Source organism: Amblyomma mixtum, chromosome 7, assembly GCF_055824585.1.
Source record: "Amblyomma mixtum isolate Tamu chromosome 7, ASM5582458v1, whole genome shotgun sequence".
In the NCBI taxonomy this organism is placed as follows: domain Eukaryota; kingdom Metazoa; phylum Arthropoda; class Arachnida; order Ixodida; family Ixodidae; genus Amblyomma; species Amblyomma mixtum.
In genome coordinates this window covers 35,536,377-35,558,387 of record NC_143018.1, presented here as the reverse complement: position 1 = coordinate 35,558,387, position 22,011 = coordinate 35,536,377, and the positions used below count along the sequence as shown (strand labels likewise).

The window sequence follows — 22,011 nt, the reverse complement described above, 5'->3', positions numbered from 1 at the left end:
ACTGCAGCAGAGGCTAATCAGGGAAGGGAAAGAGTCGGGGCTGTGTCTCCGCACCGTGGGGAGCAGGTTGTTCCTTGTTTGGATTGGGGTACGAAGGGGAAGTGGGGGGGGGGGGGGATATGGAGAGCCGGTGCGGCTTTAGGGCTGAGGTGTGGCCTGCTCCCCACGGCACGGAGACAAAGGCCCGTCTCCTTCCCTTTCCTGCCTAGCTTCTGCTGCAGTGCCAAAGAAAGTTTACACCGATCCAAAGGCAGGGAAAAATTTTGTCTTGATTTTGACACTTATGAGATGAAAACTTGGGAGGGTTCACGTAACGTGCTTGAGCTGTAAGAGGTTTAGCATACTGTAGACGTACTGTAGTAGGATACAACTTAAAACAAACAAACAAAAAAAAACAAAAAAAAACCAGCAGTTGCTAACATAGGGCCACGGTCCGCGGCGTCCTGTATTACTGCGCTGGCTAATGGTAATAGTATATGAAATCAGCTTTTTAATGCTTGTCTATATTAAGTAAGTGACGTATCAAAACTCTAGAATTTATATTCTTTTTCTTGCGCTAAGCTTCTTGTTTAGATAACAAGAAAAATTTCAACAACGGACTACTTTTTCGTCGTGGAAGAATCTTGTGTGTCGGTCGTGAATGTGGTCGGAGCTTCACTGCATACTTAAGTTGTATCCGTCTATAGCGGAGACGTATACCGGTTTTACATACAGGATATACGCATGCGTATTGGCAAGGGCGTTGCCGAGTAGGACCATATACTGCGCATGCGCGACAAACGTCCGTAAACCCGGTATATACGTCTCCGCTAGTACGTCCCCGGTATGCTAAATCTCTCTAATAAAGACGCATTAGATAAATGGCAATGGAATGGTCAGAGAGACACACTTGGAGACAGGCAGTGATAGACACACCTACTGGTCACACAGCGCCACGACTGCTACTGACATTGACACAGCGAGAACAAAATGTTGTAGAGTATTGCTTCAGCTGACAGCGGCGGCGCAGAACAGATAACGTTCATCCTGGTCTGTGAATCCGCTACGCCTCACACCCAGCACGCAAACTGAGGAACAGGAAGTAGAGCAGAACGGTTTCTTTTTTTTGTTTGCTTTTGTTTCGCCGTTCTCCTTCAGTGCCCCGGTGCTGACGACGCCCTGTGATGAGCTTGAGCTTACGGGCTCGGCTACTGGTTTCCGCGATTGCAATTAAATGGCCTGGAAACAGAGTAGCGTCCGTATATGCTCATGATTTAGTGCGTGCTAAGGCGACGACAAAGCTAGGTGGTCTAAAACTGGAGCTGTGCACGCTATTTATACAGGGCCTCTGAACTCCGGGAACAGGCAAATTAACCTCGGGAGATGTCGACTAAGCATCTGTTATACGTATAAAAGACGCTGCTATTATGCTTGAACAGTGGGATCAGATGCGGGATCTTCGCTGTCTCCCCGCGGTAAGGCGCAGTTTCCCTTCGGTCTGTTGAGCAAGGAACTGCTGGGCGCAGCGGAGTGCTAAACCGATCAATATTTGCTATTTCTTTCTTGCGGCTGTTCGGTGACCTTTTCCGGGTCCTAGGTTATACGAGGTCGGCGTCATGGTATATGCGTAATAGTCGACATACAACGTAGATGTGTGTTATGATAATCGATATATATGTTGACGAAACGCAGTTGTAAAAAGCAGTATGCATACGGTTTATTGCTAATTTTTGTTGTGGGTACCTGCCTTGTAATTATATTGGTCCTGTATACAGGGTGTTTCACCTGAGACTTTACCCAATGAAAAGAATATAGGCCTTTTAAGTTAGGTGAGCGCTTATTCCGGCATAGCAGTACCAGTGGTGTTGTACATCAGGATACAGCCAAGACCTGCTAACTAGCAGGCTGGTCAACTAATATTGAATAATTAACTTTATAACAATTAGCGTTAGGCTCCTTAATTACTGAGATGCGTGTAGCCCGCCTTAGGTAATATCATTATCAGTTTCTAAAATAAAAAAAAAACGCGGTTGCCCTATGCGCTGTGGCCCAGCAAATTTTGGCAACATCGCGCCAAAATACTTGCTTTTTCGAGAAGCCTGCAGGCAAGGCAACCTCTGCCGTGCGCGTAACTTGTCAAAATGCCCAACACCGATGGGCCACAGCGCCGAGGGTAACCGCGTTTTCTTGATTCTAGAAACTTATATGGATATTACTTACGCCCCTTCCCGCCCGGAGTCTCACTTCTTTTTTTGTTTCATAAGTCCTAAGCCATATATTCCGGTTGAAGAGTGAGGTGAAGGAGTCCGCGACGGGTACATTCAAGATAAAGCGAAATCCAATCTAGTTAGTCTGATGTAATCTAAATTAATCACGCATACATTCAACTCTGTATCTGGCGTATGATGGCCTCAGTAGCTCATGCAAGGATCAATAAACCTTTTCTCCGTGATGTGATAATTCAACTACCTGGTATGGATATCACGTAGTGCATGCTTTAAATCTGTCATTGATATTACCTTGAAACTTCAGTACGCACTAAATAGCGTGCACTTTGTCAAGTGCCCTTTGTGGCCGCTTATATTAGGAATATACATATAATCTACTGCATATTCTATGAGCTGTGTGAAGTTACTCGTCGTTTTCTTGGAGTGCCAACATCCTGTCTTGATTTGTAATCCCGAACCGAAGGCCTGCATGGTAAAAGGACATTCAATCCCCCCCCCCCCCCCCCCCCCTTTTTTTTAACGCCTCGTCGATATACTGTACTATTTACGTCTGAATACAATGAAGCGCAATACATAATTCAGGTTTAGTACATGTTCGTTAGAAAGCTGACTGCTGTGTAGGCGTTGTTAATTCGCGTTAACGTACTACTTCGGGCACTCAGTATTTGGAACTCGAAGTCGACTGAACGTTTGTTCTATTCGCTCGGAATTAACGACTCACTTCTAATAAACCGGACGCTCGTATTAAGCGAGTTCGAAGTGAGGATATTTCATTGTAGGAGATATATGCCGACCGTCGCACCCGGGGAGAAAACTTTCCGCGCGACCCCGGCGTTGGCGCAAAATCCGGCGCCGCCAGAACACGTGCACCCCAGCTCCCACCACCTGCGCGGCGCGGAATGTTCTGGCAACAACGACCGCAGCGAAGGAGTGAGGTCCGCCTAATGGGTCGAACGTGACCCCGCGTTACGGGAACGCCCTCTAAAGGTGAACGAAAGGGGGGGGGGGGGGGGGGGGGGGGGGGGGCGTGCGCGGGGACATGGCAAGGGCAAACCCTTCCCTTACCTCTCCTCCTCCCCACCTCCCCGTCCCTTCGCCTCTTGCTCCCTCTTTCGGCGTCGTCGTGGGTTGCTCCGTTACCGCACCGAACATGCGGGCTCCCCCTTCGTTCGCAAGAACAAAACGGAAGGGATTCGGATCAATCCGGCTCGCTAGAGAAGACCCATCTCGAACGCATTGGACACCGCAACAATGCGGCATCTAGAAGGCGTTGACCGTGTTTCCGGGTCGCACGTATAACTGGCACTGACGCGCGGTCTGTGAATGTGTACTACGCGGATGTGGCCTGGAAGAGACGGACTTAGTTTTCTTTACTGTACGAGCCTCAACGATCCCATAGGCTTGCTTGAATCGACCGTTTGTAACGAGACACCGCGCGATCATTACTTTTTACGTTTCCGCCCGCCGCCGTGGCTGTGTGGTCTTGGCGTCCGGCTGCTGATCCCAAGGTCCTCGGATCGAACCCTGTCCCCGGTGGTCCGCGTTTCGATGGAGGTGAAATGCGATAACAATCGTGTGCTATGCGATGCCAGTGCTCGTCGCAGAACCCTTGGTGATCTAAATGAATCCGGGGTCGTCCTTTAGGATACCATTATCGGATAATATCATCGTCAGCATGACTACGCCCACTGCAGGGCAGAAGCCTCTCTCATGTCTCTCCAATTAAACTTGTCCTTTGCTAGCTGCGGCCACCGTATACCCGCCAACTTCTTGATCTCATCCGCCCACCTAACTTTCTGCCGCGTCCTGCTACTCTTGCCTTCTCTTGGAATTCACTCCGGTACCTTTAATGACCAGCAGCAATCTTGCCTTCGCATTACATGCCCTGCCCAAGCCCACTTCTTCCTCTTGATTTCGACTACGATGTCATTAACCCGCGTTTGTTCCCTCACCCACTCCGCCCGCTTCCGTAACGTTACACCTATCATTTTTCTTTCCATAGCTCCTTGCGTTGTCCTTAACTTAAGCTGAACCCTCTTTGTTAGCTTTCACGTTTCTGCCCCATAGGTGAGTACCGGTAGGATACAGCTGTTGTATATTTTGCATGCGACAGCTGTATATCCCTCATCTTTGTATGTCCCTTAAGTGAAAAGTATACAACAGCCCGTCATAGCCCATGTGCAAAGTTTTTCACATGTTGTGCCTCGCTCTGAACCCGAGTGTCAGCCAGTACAGCCTTTGCCTGCACTCAACAGCGTCTCTCTCGCTGTGGCGTCTCCACGGTAAAGGCCGGAATCGAGTGTTTCCCGGTATGGAAAGGCCTGTTGTCGTAGTACGAACGCGATAAGATGCGACAGGTTGGTGCCGACCGACGAGTGCCGCGGCGTCCGTGAGCTTGCGTGCATCGAGGGATAACGGAAGGTCGTTATCGACGCGCCACTGCCACCGTTCTCATAACACTGCGCACCGCGGTTGTGTGCCCTTGGTGGACGGCGATAGGCAAGGCAGTCACCCAACTGCGCCATATCACGTAGGCACAACACGACGCTGCTCGGGCAACAACGCAACGCTCACTCACATAGAGGGACAACAAACAAGAAAGCAACCATCAACAACGGCTGTGACAGAAACGATGTACTGTCGTCAAAACAAAAGGGTTATCTGAAGAAGCCTTCCGCAGCATTTGCTATTGGTGTGTGAAGTTAACGTCCCGAAGCAGTCCGAGGGCTGTGGGGGACGCCGTAGTGGAGGGCTCCGTATAAATTTCGGCCACCTGGGGTGCGAGACAATTTTTTTTTTTAAATGCAATATTAAGCCTCGAGGATGTTCTGGGCCAGGGTCACCAACGCCAACTGGTCCGTCAGCTGGTTCGAGGCTATAACATAAGTTCGCCGGGTTGGGGGAGAAGGAGAAGGGTATGGAAAATGAGGGGACTGGCAGGGGAAAAGGGAATGTTTTAAATGGGTGAACCGGGCACGTGGGGGATTGTGGGATTTGATTGAGAAATGAACTAGAAGGAGTATAAGGAGTATATTTAGGCGTACACGCCGAAGAATACGGCGATGCGTGGCGGTGAGAAATTTGTCCGGAACAGAAAGTGTACGAAGGGTTTATTTCTACTGTGGTCATACTGAAGATTTATTTCTTGTTCGCAGTGGAGAGTAGTGTCCCACGGGGGAGGTAAAGCCAGGGAATCTCAGGCGCCCAGTGTTGAAGTTCGCGAGCGAGGCAATGCACTGCCTCATTGCCTGGCATTCCAGCGTGACCAAGAATCCGCCCCAGTGTGACAGTGTGGCTACGTACTTTGGTGAGAGCTTCAACGTGCACTGGCAACGCACAGCACAGGTGGGTGTTTCTGCATTTCACTTCCGTGGAAATGCGGACGCCGCGGTCGGGATTCGATCCCACGACCTTTGACTCAGCAGCAGCCTCAGCAGCATTTATTTGGTTTCCGCGAGTGGAAATCCGTGAGAAGAAGAGAGATGACCTATCAGGTCACAAACGAACGATGACTGGTCGTACTTGGCAAATGACGCTCAGGCAGAATCCCGTTGCTCAAATGTCCCGTTTTTTTTTCCTCAGTCGTGTTAGGTTTTTGCGCGTCCTTAATTGGACTAAACCGACAACGATTTATATTGGCCAAAGCTTGCGCATTACATGGAGACCATCATCGAACCTTCTGTGCCTCCCCCGGGGGTCTTTGGAAGTTGAATTCTGTGCTTTTCTTTTTATCAATGCTGCTATACTGACATTCTACCACCAGCCGTATCACCACTGCAGCTAATACTGGTACAACAACTACCACAACCGCTGTAACTACTGCCCATGTCAGAAACGAATACAGTGCAGTAATTTTCTATACCGTACAGTTTCAACAACAGTTAGTAATACGAACGCCTTGAACACCAATGTACAATACAACGCCTGCGATGCCGCGCCTTCATTGCAATGGTTGCTGCAACTACTTCTATTTGCAAATATAGACCTTTTAGACCTTTTCACGACCCTCGGGAAAACCGTTTTTTCGGGCTGTGACGAGAACATGGGGGAGCCTCATCCACAACTCTTTCCTGTACTACGAACACAGCCCAATATGGCGGCGCCCTTGGACCTCTTTTTGAAAAGGTCTATATGTAGAAGCAATACCTGCTATTACAGCTGTTGCTCTCGCACAGCTGCAGCTATGTGGACAACTGTGCTTACTTCTGTTACCACACTCATAACAACCACTACTTGTCACAGGAACTACTGTAGCTAGTACTAGCACCTCCACAACAATACCATCAACACCCTTTTCAATCCTGCTACTACAACTATGACCACCACTGTTGCTGCCGCTTCTGCCATCAGCACAACCGCTACCGTCTGCGACCTCACTCAAGCAAGCGCAGTGTATTGCTACGTGCCCTTCTCGAAGGCGACCACGCTCTCCACTCCATAGTAAGGCGGGCGAAAGTTCATCCGTCCGTCACGTCACGCTCGCAGACGGACAAGCAGGAAAGAAGTGCACTTTATTTGCTCCCTCCTGCTGGGCACGCATTCGCGCTGTCGTCCGCTCGCCCATACAGCTCTGATTCGCCGAGGTAAATACACACAGGCGCCATCGCACGTCGGGGATAATGTGACAAGCCCATCCACCGGACGCACATACACGCGTCACTGTCCTCCCCCGTGAATCTTCCGTCGCACCAAGCGCGGGGAGGGACAGCCACTTCCGTTTCCGGGCGGACGGGACAGGAGGACAGACGATGACGTAAGCAGGGTCATTGACGTCTTCGTCGCACGACTGCCGCGTGTCGGCGTATTATATGTCCGCCCTATACGTGCGCGCATCGTATACAGGTCGACCGGCCAGTGGCGCCAAGAAACAAGAACGTTGCGAGTGCAGCAACGCCATCGGGAAAAACAATGCACTGCAACGACAGGTTTGCTCCGCTCAGCACGGCTATGTGTCATCCGTCCTCGGTGCCGGAGAGGCATAGGGGGTCGGCCGAACAATGATCTCGGCTCTGGGCACGTCGCGCTGTCGCCATCGTCGCCGAATGGTTCTTCGTCAGCGGCGGCAGCGGGACGGGTCAGCGTTAACGCGCGAGAGAGCTCGGTTGGGGCTTCGGCGGGCTTCTTTTTCGCGAGAAGGCGGTCGTGGGGCTCGCGCACCTCCTCCCTGTGCGCGTCGCTTCAAACTGAGCTGTTTTTATGGTCATGGATCTGCTTGACCGATCTCATTTTAGGCACATCTTACAAATACACATTTGTTTGTCAACTGTGCATTTTTTTCTATTTCTCATATTCACTGTTATGGCGTTTTATTTTTGTACAGTTATTTGTATCCTGTAGCTTGATTGTTGCTGTTGATTGCCATGTTATTGTTTCTGCTTTGGTGTCGTAACTAGAGTGAGTTGTACCGCCACTGCCGAGTGATAGCGTTCCTCGGCCCCGTCAAGCTGTTCCAAATGCTTTTAGCCGTGAGACCTTTCCAGGATGTTTTCTGGGCAAATAAAGAAATAAATGAAATATGGGCACGCAAGGGCGGCTGTGACGTCAGCAGAACTCTTCATTTGTCAAATCCCAGCCTGTGGGAAAAGGAAATAAAAAGGAAGAAAGTAAGTAAAACCGGCCTTAAATGCTCTACTTTATGCGCGGATATGCTTTGCATACCTCATTTTAGCGAATATTCACGGATGAACGTCCACATCACATAAAGAGTCTGCGTACACGCAGCACAGTAACAAATACATAGTAACAAATACACTTGTCATCATTTTTCAGCTCCAGCTAATAAATTGACATTCTCAACCCGATTGAAAGACGGCATGCAGTTCAACTCACCTCGCTGCATTAGCAGGCATGGATTCATCGCTGTTTTCTTGAGAATTTATTCCGAACACACCGACCAGGTCAACGGTCCTCTTTTTTTTTTGCTGTTTGTTGAAATAAAACAGTTATCTGTTCATTGTGGTTCTGTCTACGGCTATCTTCGGCTTCAGATCAACACGTCGCTAAACATTGTTGAACACCCCCTCCAAAAACTTACCACGCAGGGTAGAGCTCCAGTGGGTGCCGGCTCACTCTGGGAATCCAGGAAACGAGGCTGCCGATAAATTGGCCCGAGGTTTGATTTGCCGGGCTCAGGACGGCCTCGGTCCAGGTTTCTCGAGAGAGCGGGCGCATACCTTTGCAGAGCTCACGCAAATGCCCCGCTTGGACCGTCGGACTTACCCTCCTCCACACCCCTCCCTTACCCATTCCCAACAGATCCTCTGGAGACGCCTCCAGACCCGCTCTCTCTCATCCCCTCAGCTGCTATCTCTCTACTGTGGCACCTCCCCTGCATGCACCCTGTGCGGCGACCCTCACGCCACACTCTCCCACATCCTTTTCGGCTGCCCTGCTGATCCTCCCCCGCAGGGACAGCCCGCGTTATCAAGTTGGGAGGACTGGGAGGTCGTGCTCTCGTCTCCGGACCCGCCATCGCAGCTTGCTGCGGTGCTTCGGGGTGCCGACGTCATGGACAAACACCGCATGAACGTTACGACGTAGAGTGGGACCGTGCGGTGGTCCAGGGACCCAAGGGGGGTCTAAACACACTTGCCATGATAAAGTTTTTCTCTCTCTCTCGGCAGGGCTCGCTGTGTCGTCAGGGCGTCCTCACAATGTCCGCATGTTAGCATCTCACGCAGTGTAGGTAACTTAAGGACGCCATATGCTATCGCAAATGCTGAACATATAGACGGGAGCAGGACATGTTTAAGGCCAGGTTACGTCGCTCTCAGGATGCAGACCGTGCGATTAAAGGTACGTTGTGAAGACGTCCTGACGGTATGGTGTGGACGTTGGGGACTATATACACTGTGAGACAGTTGGTGCTGCTTTCCTTTCTTCATGGCCAATTATTATTATTATTATTATTATTATTATTATCATTATTATTATCATTATTATTATTATTATTATTATTATTATTATTATTATTATTATTATTATTATTATTATTGCTATTGCTGCGGCATCAAACACTTGACAAACCCCAGCGACAGGTCACTTATAACGGGAACATGTTAGCGATTTGGAACACGGTGGCAAACGGAACACAGGGCGAAATACTAAAAAAAAGTGCACAGAACAGGCACTGACTCCCAACTAAACCTTCATTCGCAAAACCTTCCGTTTAAATTAGAAAAAGCGCGAAAGATACAAGGCATGGCGTGTCCAACAGCGCCTATTTCCTGTTCTAATGATCACTCGTCATGTCTTGTATCTTCCGTGTTTGTTCCTATTTAATCGCAAGATATTGCGCACAAAACCTTAGTTTAGAATCATCCGGAGCCCTCCAATGCGACGTCCCTCATAGTCCAGTCGCTTGGGACGTTAATCCACCGGTTGTCGAGCGAGATTTTACGGTTGTAAGACTGCTAGTCATCTTCTGAGTAGGGCGCCGAGTAGCCTGAGTTGTTGTGGCCGCAGGGGTAAGTGACACGCAGTCAGGTCGTTTTGATGCTGCAGAAAAAGCTTAACTGCAAACTTCTTGCCAGGCTCCCATAAACCATTAACTATTTCGTCCTCTGCGCTGTTTGTCGCTATAAATCCTTACCAACCGCTAAGCGCTGGAACAGTTTCAAAGCCGAGAAGTCTCCATGGAAGGGACACCTGGGCCATATTGAAGAAGTCGATGCGGATTGCGTGCGCAGGTCGCGCGGCGGCCGCACGCTCGGCGGGTCGCGTGTTTCAGGTGCCCGATTTTAGGTCACCCGGGGCGTTTCGACGGGCCCCCTTCCTACGCAGCACAGCGGCACGCGAAACACGAAGAAAGGGCAGGGGAAGCACGATGTGACATAACAACCAGCCAACAACGGCACGGACACGAGTATTCCGACGCACACACCAGAACGGAAAAGAGAGAGGGAAAGGATAGTGTCAGAGCGCGGCCATTTTTATTTTGTGCGCGTTTCCTTGGAAACGCTGTCGCCTGGTTAGTGGATGAAGAACCGAAACCTTGGCATTCATTTCTTATGGTAAAATGGCTGCGCGGACAGCGGGGTAGGAACACTCTAAACATTAAGCAGTAAAAAAGGAGTAATCTGCCCTCCAGTGCACACCCTTTAATAAAAGGGAGTGCGCTAAAGGCCAGTTTATGCCCTTTTTACTCCCGTTTAGATGTATTCGTGTTTCGAGTGAACATATGCTGGCGCCTGTTAAAGTTTACTATAGTGTGGTCTTGATAGCTTAACCGGTAATGCAGCGAATTTTTATATGGTTACACTTGGGGCGGTATAGGGGGAGCTTAAGGGTACGACACATAGTAATAAGGGAGAAAATTACTCATTGGCATCCACCGAAGCGCCCCTGAACATTCGACCAGCAATGACACGTACTGCCGAGAACAAGTAACCGATGGTCCAGTTGCTAACACCGGGCTGTGGTCCGCGGCGTCCTGTATTACTCCGATGGCCAATCGCAGCAGTGAATGAAATCAGATTTTTAATGTTTGACTGTACCAAACGATCCACTTATCAAAATTCTATAGCTCACGATTTTTTTTTATGGTGATAAGCTTCTTGTTTAGGTAACAAGAAACGTTTAAGCAGCGGACTACTTTTTCGTCGTGGAGGAATTCTGTATGCGGAGGCTGAATGTGGGCGGAGCTTCACTGCAGGCTTAAGTTGTATCCTACGGTAGGGTTGATTACAACGGTTTCTAACGTAAGGGGCGGTGGAGACTCAGGTCAGTGTGATGGGATAAGGTACTTTGCTGGAATAATGCGGCCATGGCTGCCTGAGAAGTATGTTATATACCCTCTCAGATCAGTGGAAGTCTATCTCCTCAAGCGAACCTAATCTAGCTGGTGTTAATGACACGACAATGACGACGATTATTATGATAATAGTTAATACCTGTTGGCAGTATGTAGATGGCTTGCACCAATGAAGCAGTGGCCGCCATGCTGGTGAACCAGGACCACGATGACAGTCTGCGCGCTAATCTAATCCGCTGATCGCCATCTTCTACGACGAACGATGTGGAAGCTATGCGTGGTCCAGCATCATGGTGTCCGTGACGTCACGCGCAAGTCATCTGTACCACGGTCATCAAACGGATAGGTTCTAGCCAACGACCCATCACGTCCCTTTTGCGCGTGTAGGGCGCACTTCTTCGAAAGTAAAGAGGTTAATGGGTTTTCTTCTGAGACATGCTGGGATGCGCATAATGTATCGCCAGCATTAAAATTCTCTTGAAGGTGAGACGAACTCTTTTCCTCACCCCTTCGAAAGGTATGACTGGCATGGATGGTACAAGAGTCCCACTACTAAGAATATAAGAGGCAAATCCATACACGAGCCCCACTACAAGGCTTAGAAGCGAATCCATACAGGAGTTCACTACAAGGCTTAGAAGCAAATCCATACAGGTGCCCCGCTATAAGGTGTAGAAGCGAATCCATATAGGAGCCTCACTACAAGGCTAGCAAATCCATACAGGAGTTCACTACAAGGCTTAGAAGCAAATCCATACAGGTGCCCCGCTATAAGGTGTAGAAGCGAATCCGTATAGGAGCCTCACTACAAGGCTAGCAAATCCATACAGGAGTTCACTACAAGGCTTAGAAGCAAATCCATACAGGTGCCCCGCTATAAGGTGTAGAAGCGAATCCATATAGGAGCCTCACTACAAGGCTAGCAAATCAATACAGGAGTTCACTACAAGGCTTAGAAGCAAATCCATACAGGTGCCCCGCTATAAGGTGTAGAAGCGAATCCATATAGGAGCCTCACTACAAGGCTAGCAAATCCATACAGGAGTTCACTACAAGGCTTAGAAGCAAATCCATACAGGTGCCCCGCTATAAGGTGTAGAAGCGAATCCATATAGGAGCCTCACTACAAGGCTAGCAAATCCATACAGGAGTTCACTACAAGGCTTAGAAGCAAATCTGTACAGGCGCCCCGCTATAAGGTTTAGAAGCGAATTCGTATAGGAGCCTCACTACAAGGCTAGCAAATCAATACAGGAGTTCACTACAAGGCTTAGAAGCAAATCCATACAGGTGCCCCGCTATAAGGTGTAGAAGCGAATCCATATAGGAGCCTCACTACAAGGCTAGCAAATCCATACAGGAGTTCACTACAAGGCTTAGAAGCAAATCCATACAGGTGCCCCGCTATAAGGTGTAGAAGCGAATCCATATAGGAGCCTCACTACAAGGCTAGCAAATCAATACAGGAGTTCACTACAAGGCTTAGAAGCAAATCCATACAGGTGCCCCGCTATAAGGTGTAGAAGCGAATCCATATAGGAGCCTCACTACAAGGCTAGCAAATCCATACAGGAGTTCACTACAAGGCTTAGAAGCAAATCTGTACAGGCGCCCCGCTATAAGGTTTAGAAGCGAATCCATATAGGAGCCTCACTACAAGGCTAGCAAATCAATACAGGAGTTCACTACAAGGCTTAGAAGCAAATCCATACAGGTGCCCCGCTATAAGGTGTAGAAGCGAATCCATATAGGAGCCTCACTACAAGGCTAGCAAATCCATACAGGAGTTCACTACAAGGCTTAGAAGCAAATCCATACAGGTGCCCCGCTATAAGGTGTAGAAGCGAATCCATATAGGAGCCTCACTACAAGGCTAGCAAATCAATACAGGAGTTCACTACAAGGCTTAGAAGCAAATCCATACAGGTGCCCCGCTATAAGGTGTAGAAGCGAATCCATATAGGAGCCTCACTACAAGGCTAGCAAATCAATACAGGAGTTCACTACAAGGCTTAGAAGCAAATCCATACAGGTGCCCCGCTATAAGGTGTAGAAGCGAATCCATATAGGAGCCTCACTACAAGGCTAGCAAATCCATACAGGAGTTCACTACAAGGCTTAGAAGCAAATCCATACAGGTGCCCCGCTATAAGGTGTAGAAGCGAATCCATATAGGAGCCTCACTACAAGGCTAGCAAATCCATACAGGAGTTCACTACAAGGCTTAGAAGCAAATCTGTACAGGCGCCCCACTATAAGGTTTAGAAGCGAATTCGTATAGGAGCCTCACTACAAGGCTAGCAAATCCATACAGTAGCCCCGCAACAAGGCTTAGAATCCACACAGGAACCGCAGTACAACCCTCACAAGCAAATTTCTTGGGATCTGTACTTCTGACAAAGCCCCTGCATCGCGACGTTCAAGCTGACGCTGTCAAGCTGTATTATTCCAGCCACGTCGATGCTCAGCGTCTCGATTACAAGGACGCCTTTGTCTTGGACGCACACATGTAAAGGACCGCTGCAGTCCGTCAGTCAGCAACGGCTTCAGTGATTGACGTGTGGCTGTGCTGGCCTAATGTGGTCGGCGGCGGCGCCCGAGGGCGAAATTTGTGCTCGGCCAGCGAGACAGCCGCGATTGACGGGCCGCCTATTAGGGGTGCTCTTGGGGCATCAGATCGAGCGACGCTGCTGACTCTGCTGACGCCAAACGACGCCTGCGCGCGCAAGTTAGTGCGCGCACGTCACTGTCCTCACAGCCTTGAAGACCGGAAGCGCCGCGGCGCTTTCCGACGCCGTAATCAGTCCTTTTACTTCCGGAAAGCTGGCGCTGTGAAAGACGTCTTTGTGTGTTCGTAACGACGTTCGCTTTCGCTATCGTAAAGAGTGGATGCTCAAGCTCCGTGTGATTAGCCCACTTCCTTTCTTTTTGTTTTTCATCGACGCAGTCATGACGCTCATAGTTTTGAAGAAGTGGAATTGCAGCGTAAAAGCTCCGCTTTTCTTCTATATTTTTTTTTAGTATGCAACGACGCGAAGTGCATTCATTGTACCTCATCTTACTTCCGCGTCACGAATGACGTTCATCTCGTTAACCGTTGATAACAGCACGTTCGGGAGATGAGGGCAACTGTGGTCTGATTTAGCACTGCCCACTAATTATGTTCTATAAATGACGAAGTAAACAAACAAACAAACGAGAAATGAATGAAGCAATGATTTGTCAGTCCGCGTATACAAACAGGATAGCTGTCTCCACTGATTGTGTTTCTCCGTTGTGCTCTGGTACATCGTCTTGGAGTCGAGGGTTCGCAAAATCGTCAGCTGGGCGCCACATAAGCATCCAGACTAACTCTCAAATCGGACGAGAACTTTCGCGCAAATACTGCAACTGCAGTAAACAGTTCTGCCCGTTTAGAGAAAATTTTACCTTTACCTCATGCGTCTGAAAACCATGTGCTGTTTGCCTGTTCTAGATTTGGCGCATTTCTTTTTGTATTTTGTTTTGTTTCGTGCTTTTTAGGCTGTAATGTTTTTCACCGCCGCTTTCCTCTGTATTGGTTTTATGAGGCTGAGGCCAAACGAATTGAAATGGAATAAAAAAAATGCATAGCTGCGTCACGAATGAAGTGAGTATGTGCGATCAATGTAATTCTTTGCTTCAGGAGCCGAGCGAGAGTACTTCATTGTGCCGAATAGCTTGATTTACGCAGTGTACGCAAATGCATATACTGCCATATGCGCAGCGGATGAGTATAAATAAATGCCATAACGTTCCGATCTAATCTATTGGCGCAGGCGCATGAACTTTTGTTGAGGTTATGAGGAACCTCTCATCATATTGGCAGAATGTTGTAATGAAGCATGAGGTATTGACATCGATATTTCAGCGGAACGGACAATGGTATGCCCCCCCCCCCCCCCCCCCCACACACACACACACACTATTATTTGCTTCGTTATTATTTTTTTTTGTTACAGTCCATTTCAATTACAGAGAAGCCCGTACAGAATGTCACTCTGTTCTTTCGCAGGAGGCTTCGTCTGCTGCGCAGTTTGCGAAATAAAAATGACCACTGCAAGACGCGTGCAGGACTCGGTTGACACCTGCTGACAGCTTCGACAGAAAAAAAAAAAAATGAGAGAAGGTGAGACACGTACGATTCCGTAATATATCGTTTTTCTTTTGCAGATGCTGCTGTCACAGACAGACATATATATCACGTCAGAAAGCGCGCTCATGTGTGTCTCGTGCTGTCACAGCTGTCGCGGCCGCCGGCACAAAAAGCGACACTAACGCCACATGGTGACGGAAGAGAAAAGTACAAGCACAGCGTGTGTGTGTGTGTGTTTGGAAAGACGAGAAGATGGCACGTAGTGTGAAGGAATCATTGCGACAGGCATTATGCAATATGCAAGGTGACACGGGCTCGTGGACCCACGTGAAAACGTACGACTTCGGGCTCACTCGCTCGCTTAATTAAGTGCTCGCTTATACTGTAGCCTTAACGGCGTTCGAATGACAGCTGTAGGACCGGCGCCTACTACTCTCGCGGACAATGGGCCATAGACCCTTTTGGGCTTGCCGAGTCATGTTCTACGTGCTTCGGGGTGGAGGTCGGTTTGGGTCCTAGGCATGCCTTTTATAGTTTTTTTTTTGCGACACTTTGGTTAACTCCTCGCGCGTCTGCGCTTCTGTCACTCTGCATGTGTTTGCCGCACTTTCGGTGACTCGTCCTTGCTGACGTGACGGACAGAGCGCTGTGGTCTTATCAGAAGAAGGTTCACTGAACTCTGGGTGCCCGGCCTGCGTTGTTGGGAAATTTAGCGCGGTTTTCACAGAAGCCCTAGGCCTGACGGGCGGTCGCGAACGCTCGATCTAGTACGTGTTGGTACACAGATGAGAAAATCATAAATTTTAAGCCAGGTGACGTATAGCACGCAGATACACCTCCGATGTTTATTGTCTGGAGCGTATAATTACAGGAAGGATCGCTGACGGAGTTCGCTATGTCTAATAACCCAGATAACAAAATATGATAACGGTTCTGGTCGAACAGACGCACTTGCACCTGCATGTAGCAATAAAAGCAGCTAGTATAGTGTGAAAAAAAAAAACGCAAATATATCTTCGGCGGAAGTGACGAGGTATACAGTTTTTGGCGCTGAGTACAGCGTTCGAAATATCCATATCCCGCCGGTGCATCGGGCTTTTCACCTCTCAGACTACCATCTGAGGGTGGTCGTACATATAAGTTGCATCGCCTTGCAGTTACACTGCTGTATAGCCTTCAATTTCTATAGAAAAACAGCGGGCAGAAATATTTCACATCGATTTATTTTCTGAAATTCGTTTAACACTAAGTGCACCATACAACAAAACACAGCAAATAAAGTGAAGTGCAACAAATTCGTTAATAAATAGTCTTGCCAGCGCTAGCATCAGCCAACATTAGGAACAGTGCGCACAAATCGTTACCTCAGCGCGGACTGCCGAATCAAGATTGTTTGACCCGCCGCGGTGTTTCGACGGGCTTTGGCATTCCGCTTCTAGTCTTAAGAATGCGGGTTCGATCCCTGCCTAGGAGGCCGTAATTCGATGAGGGTGAAACACACAAACGTCCCTGTGCCATCCCAGAAAAAAAAAATTGGAACCAATTGGATTTCCAAATGGTTGCGACTGGTTCAAATGGGAATGGTGTATCATTTGGACACCCAAATGGACTGTCCAAATGGACCAGTCGGTTTTGTGATTGGTGAGCCCAATTGCATCCAATTTTTCTGTTCAACTGCACCCAATGTATCCATATGAATGCATATTTAGCAAGCAAGACATGAATAAAATGGTTCTTATTATATGAGCTATCAGCAGCTTAATCTGCTAAATTGTGTTCATCATCTGCCCCACCCATGCGGTCGAAATTAAATTAAATAACTGCGCTCTGTGGGCAAGCGCCACTGGCCCCAGCATGAGAGCCTCATAAATGGGGCATATAAGTTGGAGCAGAAGTGTGTTCTCTGCATGCATATTGAGCTAATATATGCTATTATAGTATCTGAAATTGTAGCGTTTCTTATGTGTGGTATATGTGTGTCGGTTGGCCTTGATTTCCATAAAAGCATGTGAATCTCAATTCCTTAGTAAAAACGTGGATTGGCTCCAGGCAGAGTGTCTCCCTGCAGTCCTCACAAATCAGTGTTCCGTTTGCACATTAATAGTATGTTAAGTTGTACAAATATTTCTCACACTTCGCATTTTGCGAAACATAATTGGGAGTTTAATGTTGTCATTATTTTTTGGATGCAATAACTGCCCGGCCTAATGGGTCTAATTAGTTGGTCCAGTTGGGTCCAATTGATTGGGTCGATAAAAACACATTTAAACCAACTGGACTGTCCAATTGGTTTCAACGTTTTCTTTTTTACATAGCTCGGTGGCTTTGGCTTAAGATCCCAATGTTTCGGGTTCGATCCCGGCCTAGGCGGCCGTATTTCGATGGAGGCGAAACACAAGAAACGTTCCTGTGTTATGTGATTAATCGGGAGGCTTCCACTATGGCATTAATACCGCGTAGCCCATATTTATTTATTTATTTATTTATTTACAAAATACTGCGGACACTGAGTCCAAGCAGGGTGGGCGAACAAAGTCAATCAAGAGACAAAAAAAACGCAACATTTCAAAAAAGAACAACACAATATAGAAAAAATAATTGGTTAAAACTCTTGGGATAATGGTTTAACTAGCTCATTCCAATCTGTTATTGTGCGTGGAAAAAACGAAAACTTGTAAGTGTCTGTTCTAGCGAATATAGGGGTTAGAGAACTGGGATGGTGTTGACGAGTTTGTCTGGTTGGTGCCGGCGTTAAGTATGATGAGGGATCCAAACCAAGTTTGTTATGTAATAAGAGAGAAATAAATTTTAACCTAAGCTTTCTTCGCCGATGTTCAAGTAGTTCAATTTTATTAATCTCCATTAAAGTGGTGGGGGAGTCAGACCTTGCATATTTATTAAAGATAAACCTGACAGCTCTTCTCTGTATTCTCTCCAGATTTTTTACGTTAGATTTAGTATACGGGTCCCACACTATGCATGCATATTCGAGTTTAGGTCTAATTATTGAAGAATAACAAAGTAGCTTAATTTTAGAAGGAGCATTTTTTAGTTTATGTCTTAAGCAGCACAATTTCCTAAATGCCGCAGAACAGATATTGTTTATGTGCAAGTTCCACGATAGATTGCTACTTATTGTTACTCCTAGGTATTTGTAGTTGGATACTTGTTGAAGAGGGAGAGAGCCTAATTTATATGTGTAGCTATGAAGTATGGTTTTTCGGGTTATCGGCATATATACACTTTTGTCAGCATTCAGAACCATGCCCCATCGGTCGCACCATTCAAAAACGTTGTTCAAGGCACTGTCCAGGTCACTTTGATCCTCCTTATTTGTAACTTCTCGGTATAGAATGCAATCGTCAGCAAACAATCGAATATGCACTGGTGGGTTAACAACTTGAACAATATCATTGACATACAAAAGGAAAAGCAGAGGACCCAAAACACTTCCTTGGGGAACACCGGATGAAACTGGAAGAGAGCCCGAACGTTGTCCACCCACTTCAACAAACTGTTTGCGGTCTTTTAAGTATGCAGTAATCCATGTCACTAAAATATGTCGCTTCGGTGCGTAAAACCCTACAATTCACAACTAACGAAAATTCAAATAAAACCAAAAAGACACACGCACTCTCTGCTGTCACTATTGTGTTGAACACAGAGAGCGCTTCTTCCCGTTCTCCTCGTTAGTATAGTGGTCAGTATCCCCGCCTGTCACGCGGGAGACCGGGGTTCGATTCCCCGACGGGGAGCATCTTTCTTTTTTTCTTTATTATGGTTCGTCATTGTAGTACGAGTAATTTAACAACCTTTTTGGGTTACAGAATTATTTTGATGAACAGAATGAACGTAAAAATAGTTAGGCCTATGTGCTACCATGGCTGCGTATAGTCTGTGCAGCGGTTACGCGTGTCGCCGCGATAACCGCTGAGGCATTGGGATGAATACATTATGAGGATGAGAACTTTCAGCGGTAGGCGAAAAGCAGTAACAAAAAAAAAAACTACGTAAAAGACTGTGCAGACAGAGCTGTGGCAATAACAACGAAGCGAAAAACAAAAATGCTGTCACGGATTGAACACCGTGAAAGGTGGGCGTTCCGCGATGAACGCCATTTATAGTAGCAATCGAAAGAACTGATATAAGTTTACACTACGCCTCGCTGCTTACTACACCAAAGCAGAAGCTTTGAAGTCGAAACCGACGAAGCCTCCCAAACGTCCGCTGTTCGCTGGAAAGCAGGCCGTCACAACCGCGAGCTTGTACAAGCCGCCACCTCGGGTACGTTGCTTTAACTCAACTGCAGAAAGTTGGAAACGCATATTAAGTCGAAAGCCTTTAATGGCTCATACTGTCGTCCGTTAGCAGAGGGTGTTACACCTTTGGCAGCGCTTAACTCGTGTTAACTCGGGAACTAAGATAACAGAAAACGAATGGTTGCTTCAGATAGAGGAGGAAAAAATGATAGCTAGAAACCAAGTTTGATGACTGCAGAATAATTAGTCAAGATTTATAGTCAATAATTATTGGTCAATAATTATAGTCAAGAATGTCAAAATTGCGTCGAAATAACGCAGACGTCGGTATATCCACGGGTATGGTCTGACGTCACATCCACCGGAAGTCGTCACGGCATAGTCAAATTAGATGAAAAAATGTGTAATTAAGCGTAATTAACACTTAAGACTCCCTAAAGATGTATAATTTGAGTATCGATAGAGCCACGGGAACGGTGTGACGTCACATCCACCGGAAGTCGTCATGGCATAGTGTTTTTGGCTTTCGCCTCTCAACACTTTAGTTGCCAAAGTGTCCTCGCAATTTTTTATGAACAGCTGGAGATTTAATTGCCAAGCAAAAAAAAAAAGCGCTACTGAGAGCGGGCTATTCGTATATAATATACTGCCGCCCATACGGCGCTTAAAAGCAGCCTAAAATTTACGCGACAGTTAAGCACCTAGTTTCCACGAGTTTCGTGGTGAGGATCTCGCCACACCTACCAAAACCGATAATACTTCTTTCATTTTTTTTCTTCCTTTTTTCGTCTAGTTAAAATACGTCTCCGAGGACTAGTCAATCAATCTTCGTATCCACCGCTAAAACGCCGCGGGACTTGGCACTCCTCCTTTATATACTTCCTCAAACTGCCACGTGGAAGACACTGCGTTCCTTCTTCCGCTTCCCTTCGTTTTATAGATGAACTCCCGGCATTTAACCGTAGCTGAACTACGCGGCTTTGTCTGGGGGAAAAAAAAGACTGCACTAGTTTTCACACACGTGCCGCTGTTATGAGCGCGTGTCGATCACAAACAGCTCGACGGCTGACGTAGCGTTCGAGACTAAACTTTGAAGGCGCGTGGTCGGAGCACTGAGCCAAACTACTAAACCTCCACGAGTGGTGCCGCAGGCTTAAAGCCACGTGCCTGGAACGTCTTGAAAAGGCCCGTTGAAAGCAGGCAACTATAGAAGAGCGATGTTGTTAAGAAACGCGACGACCACTCCACATTAGCAGTATCACTGTCACCGTCGTGATAATCATTATTCTAATAACATTATCCTCATAACCACATCTATTCCCACTGCTGAATCCATCGTCAACAGCAGCATCACCGAAAAGCGTGATAACGATATATCAGATATACCATCGTTATCATTACCATATATTGCGGTCGGCATCACCAACGACATCGATATCGACAACGACGGTAGCTGCAGCAACAGTGGTGACGACGGAATGAAACCGCGAGCTTTTTTAGCTCGCCAACTCGAAACGGTAATTACCCAGCCCGCTTTCAAAGCAAACAGTATTGTTTCGTAGATTAATCGGCATATATTTATTTATCTTTGTGCATAATGCATAAATAACTTTCCGTTTCTTCATTGTCCTTCATTTCCTCACTCATTATGTAAGTACATTCTCCTGTCACTCCTTTCTTCCTTCCTATTTTCGCTGTTCAAGTGACAGCCGTGAGCGAGGTATGCTGTAACGGCTGTCGGCACCGCTTCTCTGAAGCAGTGTACCAATGACGTACCAGCAAGTATAGCGCCCGTGCTTCCTGCTGGAATTTATCGGGGCTCGAGTCAAACCGCCTTACTTAGATTCGTTGATTCACGCTGAAAATACCGGGCGAGTGAGACCGCGTAACGACTGAGTCAGCGGTCGATGAGAAGCGATGTGCAGGAATTCGCGGCTCTGTGATGGCGGAGTGAATGTGCCCTTGAGCGAGTGAGAGAGCGTATACGGACGAGGAAACCAGATGGTGACAAAGCGGACCGCTCTTCTCAAGTATTACGGCCGCTCGAGAATCACGCATGCCATACGAATGATTACGCACGTATAAACCACGGTGGTCGTCAAATGTTTAGGGGAATCCCCCAAGGTGTAGTAGATTTGTAATAAGGGAGTGATTACTCATTGACATCCACCCGAGCGCAGCCCAGCGGCTACAAAGGAAAGCTATACAGCTTTCTCAGAAACTTCGCAGTTAACGGAAAATTTGTCCTGGTCCGGGGTTCGAACCCGGGTCCACCGCTTCACCGGAGCAGTCGCTCTACCAACTGAGCTAACCGGGACGGCAAGCTTATGGTAGGGCGAGAGCAAATTGATCAATAACTCGAAGTGGGAACAGCGTTGGTCAAATGTTTAGGGGAATCCCCCAAGGCGGAGTAGATTTGTAATAAGGGAGTAATTGCTCATTGACATCCACCCGAGCGCAGCCATACGGCTACAAAGGAAAGCTATACAGCTTTCTCAGAAACTTAGCAGTTAAAAAAAAATTCGTCCTGGTCAGGGTTCCATTTCGAGTTATTGATCAATTCGCTCTCGCCCTACCATAAGCTTGCTGTCCCGGTTAGCTCAGTTGGTAGAGCGACTGCTCCGGTGAAGCGGTGGTCCCGGGTTCGAAGCCCGGACCAGGACGAATTTTCCTTTAACT

The 22,011-nt window shown here is 47.6% G+C and overlaps 1 non-coding gene across 1 annotated transcript; it reads left to right on the top strand.

Annotated features, from left to right (window-relative positions):
* The first annotated feature begins 18,756 nt into the window (after positions 1–18,756).
* TRNAD-GUC (transfer RNA aspartic acid (anticodon GUC)) lies at positions 18,757–18,828 on the top strand. Its single transcript has one exon. It is a non-coding gene; the product is annotated as a tRNA-Asp (tRNA).
* The last annotated feature ends 3,183 nt before the right edge of the window (positions 18,829–22,011 follow it).